The 6,000-nt window shown below is 44.8% G+C and overlaps 1 protein-coding gene across 1 annotated transcript in view; it reads left to right on the top strand.

Moving 5' to 3' along the window:
* The window catches only part of LOC103812061 (SH3 and PX domain-containing protein 2A-like), a gene marked incomplete at both ends in the record, with an annotated part of 70,729 nt that overhangs the window by 24,706 nt on the left and 40,023 nt on the right, over positions 1-6,000 (top strand). The window lies entirely within an intron of this gene.

Raw genomic sequence — 6,000 nt, forward strand, 5'->3', positions numbered from 1 at the left:
TAACTCATCTTCTATTCTGGTGTCTTATCTCCTCATCTAAATTTTCATTATCTGCATTAGGGACTTTCAACCTTTTCTGATTTGCAGATTCTCTTAACCCCTCCTGGTGAGGGCATGAGTTCCATCTTCACGAGTTTCAGCTCCTGTAGTACCTTTGCTTTTCTTCCAGTTTCTTTGGTGTCCTCTCCTTGAAGTGTGCACACAACCCTATATGTGTACAGCTGCATCTTCTCCTCTTCCTCATCTTCCACTTGGCCATAGCCCTTCTTTCTTCCTTGGGACTCTGAGCTCAGATCAGCCTTGTGAGAAGGGATCACTGAGAGCTGGGATCACCATGTGCTTGTTGCCTGACTGTGCTCATGTACTTTACCTTTCAAGTCCAGCAGTGTCTAAATTCAAGTTATTGTTGGCTTGCCTCATTTTCACTGAAAAATACATTTTTTGATGAGCACTTGGAAAAAGAGAAGCTAATTTGCCTCTTGGCATTCAGTGTAGGAAGAGTTGTAGTTTTGGGACTGCTTGAGTGACCAAGAGTAAGGTGGCAAACTCACTGGAATTTCTGTGGGGACACCATGCAGAAAATCTGCTGCTCTTGATTGTGGTTTGATTTTCATCTGCTGTTTCTCTGAAACACAAGTAAATTAGACACTGGAAAGGGAGCAAGGCCTCATCTGTCTCTGCAGAAGGTTAGAGGCCTTAATTGCTTTTCAATAGTGGGTGTTGTTTTGCTTGTCAAAGTAAAGGATTTGGATGAAAGTCATCCTCAGGGTCTGTGTGTATTAAAATAAATGATTGCAGTGATGACCTACCATGGAACTTTGATTTTATTTGTGCACATGGCAAACCTACATCCACTTGAAAAGAAACCAGAAAGATATCCACACTGTTAAGAGATTATGTGGGTGTCCTCATTTGCTCATTTTAAGAGATGTGGAGAACTTCACTATTCTGAGTGGAGGAGTTAAAACTGCTGCAAGGAAGGAAGGGGAGGAACTAATAGCCCAGCAGGAGCCCAGCTAGAGTCTGTGGTGTAAGGCATAGGTGGAGGTCAGGTAACTGTTCAGTGGACTAATTTCAGGGAGTCGGATTTGGACACAAACCTGCAAAACCTCAAGACCAAGTCAGGAACAAAGTTCCCACTGGCAAATACCACAGGTTTAGGCAATTGAACAGTTTATATTTTCGTTTCCCCTGCACTGGTTGGTTTTTTAGCAGAGTAAAAGCCTCTCTTGCAAAAGAGAAGTCACTCCTTAGTCTCAGCTGCTCTAAGTCCTTATATTTACAACAGAAAGAAATGGTTTTTTATGAAATTTAACCAAGATAAGTAAAAAATTATCAGGAAGATGCTTGGCCTCTCATCCACAGAGGTGCTACTTGTAGCATCAAGGGGCACTTGTTCTTTGTTAAGATTTTTAACCAGGTGTCACCATGGCACGGCAGATGGGTAGAATCTTAATTTCATGGCAGAACTGATGTGAAGTGACTGCAGATGCCATCAGCTGGTGATTGCTGAGCCCAAATGTTTTTTGTGTGCAGGAGCATCTCTCTCTGCGTGGTATATCTGTGTTCTTTAGGTGAAGGTGGCCCAAAGCAGAAGAAATGAGAAGGAAGATGTCCAGTGAAGTGGTTGAGTTGATACCCTGAAATCTTGCTGTGTCCTTCTTGCAAGTCAAGTGATTTCATGGTTATGTGTAAATAGAAAGGAGTAGAGTGGGATAGTGCTCTGAGTCTGCTCTTATTTTAATCAGCAACAACTCACATGAGTAATACCCTTGATTTTTAATGGGATTTATTGCATGATTATTTGCTGACCACTGTAAGAAAGTAATAATCTGGAGCACAGCATTTATAACAGGTCTTTGAAACTCATTTAATGAGTTTAGTGCAGAAGCAAGAAAGAAGCTGCTTGGAGCAGAAGACAGGACTCTCTGCAGGACTTAGGTAGGAAAGCTATTATTGGCAAAACCAGAGCAGTTTGTAGAGACAAAGGTTGGAGAGGTGGTGAGTTATTTGTGGACGTGCATCTGTTGTGCCAGAAGTGGGAGTGGGTTGTGTTTGTTCAGCCTGACTCCAGACTTGCTGCCTGAATGAATGGGAAGCTCACTTCCTGGTTTCCATACACCCTCCCTGTTTCCATACGGATCCTCCACCCTGTGATACAGGGGCATGGTAACAGGTTTCTTTCTGCTCATCACACCAGTTATGCAGTTGGAGTCTCCTCATTGTAAGCAGATGAACTGAGCTCCTTCAGGTTTGCCAAAATGCATTGCCCACCTGTGTTTTCTTGCCTGCTCAAAGCCAGCTACAGCCCTAATGCTCAGTTCTCCAGGATTCCACGTCCAGACTTCACTTCCTTTCCTTCATGTTGGGATGGTTTCACTACAGGTGATGGAATTACTTTCTCATTCAGCAAATTTTGTCCCTAAGTTAACTGTCATATATCAAATATGTGAGCAACAACTTGTGGAGACTGACTGTGTTAGACCATAATAACCTGAGGCATTAAGTGAAGGGTTTTTTCATCAATCATGTGTATTTGCAATAATAACAAGCATAATTTCCTTTAATGCAAATACATCTGTCATAGACAAAAGAATTTTCAACTTTCAGATGCTTTGCAGGCATCTAATTAAGTGAACTGAAAATCTGTTTATTGGTCTGTCTGTTAATCATATGAGGAAAATGTTGTGCCTAGCAGAAGTTTCAGTAGTTCAACCCTTAGCTTCCTCCATTCTCAGCTGCTCTACTTGTCTCCTCTTATCAAAGCTGGGCTGAGTGGGGATGTTAGGCTTTGGCTCAGGATACCACATCACCTCTTGGAGATTTGGGATGTTTCATTCAGGTCCGTTTATGTTTTTTAAAATCTGCATCCATCTATTCCTCATTTTCTGCTTTGCATCCTTCTCAGTGGGTGGGAGCATACGGAGTCATTCTTTTCTAGGACTTTAGATTTAACTTGCACTGGCTTCGAATGGCAGAACTGGGTGCAGGGAAGTGCTGAGGAAGGTTCCATGCTTCTACTGCACTTTATTTGGCTGTAACACCCTGAAGGGTTTCTTGCACACCAGAGCTGAAGGGCAGTCATTACCTTCCAGCCTGTGTTGCAGGTTCTCTGTGCTGTTTGTACTCCTCCATACAGGCATGGTCATGCCAGGAGTGCTTTTTGAGGCATTAATGAGAACAGCTGGGCATAGAGGCAAGGGCCTAATTTCTGGGCTGCTGTTATGTCCTCACTGCTTTTATGTCCTTGCTCAGATCCTTTTTAAGTCTGTTGTGTTTCTCATGTCATGTCAGAGATTCAGCCAGTAGTTTCCTCCTGAACCTCCTGTGCAGCTGCCTCTCTGTCTTGCTGGCGCAGCACAAACGCCAGACCCAACTCATTGGTATAGGGGCAAATCCATAAACCAGTGGCAAGTGGTCTGTGGTCAGGGCCTTGGAAAGGGACCATCACACTCCTCCAGATGCACAACCTCATACTTCTCCATGAGTGCCCAGCCTTGTATTGTCTTTTAGAGAAGCAGCATCTTTATGCCTTGTCTTCAGTTTCACACAAACATGTACATTTTGCCCACTGTGATATTGTCTCATATACTGAAGATGATGAGAAATCTTCCATACTTCCCTGGGGATTTTGCATTTGGACAGGCTGTGTCCCTATAAATTACACTGATGGCCTCCTGGGGGCCTCTGCCTCCCCCAGCTCCCTGCCATCCAGACCCTCCCAGTGGAGGCAAGAGCTGGGGTGGAAAGTGTAGTCCACGAAGGTTTAGCCAAACTCTTCCAGCTGCAGTTTATTGTATCTATTTTGCTGATATCCACCCTTTAGATAAATAGCACTAAGTTATACACGTTGTGACTCTCTTGATGTGGTTAAAAAGGCTTGTGTTAGCCAAGCTAATCTAACTCCAAGAATAACCATGGGAATTTGACTGTATCGGTTCCAGCTTGAATCAGTCACCGCATAGTAAAGTGAGAATTGCCTTCCTGGCTGAAAGTGTAGGAACAGTGAAACTTCAAGTCAGTTGGTGGGGATTCCCTCCCCCTCCTTTTTTTTTTTTTTTTTCTTATTTTTACTCCTTTGAGCAAAACTCCTGCCCATGCCTGACCTCAGACACCCAGAGCTCTACCTACAAGAAAACAAAATTTCCCATTTTCAATAAAAAACATGTCTCTGTAGGCAGAAAAGTGAGTTAGCTAACAATCTGCAAAGCTATGGTCTATTTATTTATCAGGCTGACTCCCTGATGGGGAAACATGTGGGATCTTTTAACTTCTTCTCCTGCACAGATGTTCCTTCTACTCCTGAGTTTCCTCTTGATCTTTGGTTTGCTGTGCCATATGGTGAAAATGCTGGAGATGGTGTGTGGGGTGGAAGAGGAGAAGGATTCTGTGTGCTTAAAACAAAAACAGTAAAAAATAAAAAAAAATAATTCTGGCTGGTTTTTCCCCATGTTGGCAAAAAAATATTTTTAAAAGGAAATCTGTTGAGTTAGCAAAACTGCTGTTAACTCGCACACCCTCACTGCTGGACGTGTAGAACTGATGAGATGAAATGCTGATTGACGAGCAGCCCCCTCAGCTTTTGCTGCCACTTTGGGTATTTGTGTTGAGCTGTATATCCAGTTCAGGTGAGGAGATAAGGGTTCTGCAAGGGCAAGTAACCCAACTGCTTGCTTTTTCTTCCTTACCTTCCTCAGAGGCCACAGGGGCTGTGAGTTGAAAGATGTCTCTCCTGGTGTGTTGGAAAAGAGCCCTGGGGCTGGCAGGAGCTTTTGTGTTCCCCCTGCCCAAGGGAGCTAGGGCTTCTGTGTAGGAAGGGGACACAGAGCATTGCATCATACATCTGAAACGTGGGGAAAACTGAAATAGAATGTGAAGATTTGGGTAACTGTCTTGGTAGCACCATGGGCTGAATGAGAATGAAAGGCTGCAGAGGGTGAAAGGGAAACAAGAGGCTCTGGCAGTTTTCAGAGCTGGGGTCAATCACTTTTGGACAGGTTCATGAAGGAAAGTGCCACCGAAGCAGGTGCATCTTTCTTTTCTGTCTGATTTGGTGCATGACCTTTCAGCTGGTCTTCAACCTCAGTGGCACTAGTCCATCCAGTCTTACTGCCCAAAGAGATATTGTAGGGCTCATTTGGGTACATCAGGTCACCACGCTGCTTTCCTAGGCTTTCTTTTGTAGGAAGTCACTGGTGGTGAGCAGTCACATCACAATGCATGGTGGCCATAGCCATCAATACCCTTTTGGGCTCCTCAGGTTGAAGGCTGGTTGCAGCTCTGCAATACAACAGGATCCTGAGCCTGGATGACCCTTAGGGGTGTGTTAAAAACAGGTGGTTGCGGTGGTCTGTTTCTGGGAGCTGGTGGGGAAAGATCTTAGCTCATGTGGGTTAAACTCTGGCTCGGGTGGTCCATAACCACGTGCTAAATGGTGCTTGTCATGGGCTGAGAGCACACCCACCTTGAACCGTGTTCTGGCCATTTATGGGGCTGCTGTTCCCTGGGGTGCTCTGCTCTGTGAGACTTCCCTCCCTGCTGCCTTTTCTCTGCTGCTGTCCTCCATGTAGGGACTGCAGTGGAAGATATTCCCCAAAATCCCATTTCTCTCTCCCCCTGGGAAGGCAGGAGTCCTCTTTCTTACTGGACTAGGGCAGTGGGCAGTGTCTTGCCAGAAAGGCAGAGTGGGTGTTTTATTAAGTACTCTTTAATCTGGTTGCTTGAATAGCATTTTTAGCCAGGTGAGTGGTCTGTCACACGGACAGGTAAAATCTGTGTCTCCACCAACACAGGCAGGCTGTGGATGAGAGACAAGGAGTGTGTTTTGTGATGAAGAATGAGAGCCTAATTTTAGAATGACAGCAAGGCCAGACTCGGATGTCTGCCTAGGCCCCATCCCAGCATCACTGTACTGCCAGAAACTTGCCCTCCCTTTCTTGGAGTGAACTGTATCGTACCTTTTTATGTACAGCCTCTCCTGCAATGAGGGAGGGTAATTCC

Source organism: Acanthisitta chloris, unplaced genomic scaffold, assembly GCF_000695815.1.
Source record: "Acanthisitta chloris isolate BGI_N310 unplaced genomic scaffold, ASM69581v1 scaffold35981, whole genome shotgun sequence".
In the NCBI taxonomy this organism is placed as follows: Eukaryota; Metazoa; Chordata; class Aves; order Passeriformes; family Acanthisittidae; genus Acanthisitta; species Acanthisitta chloris.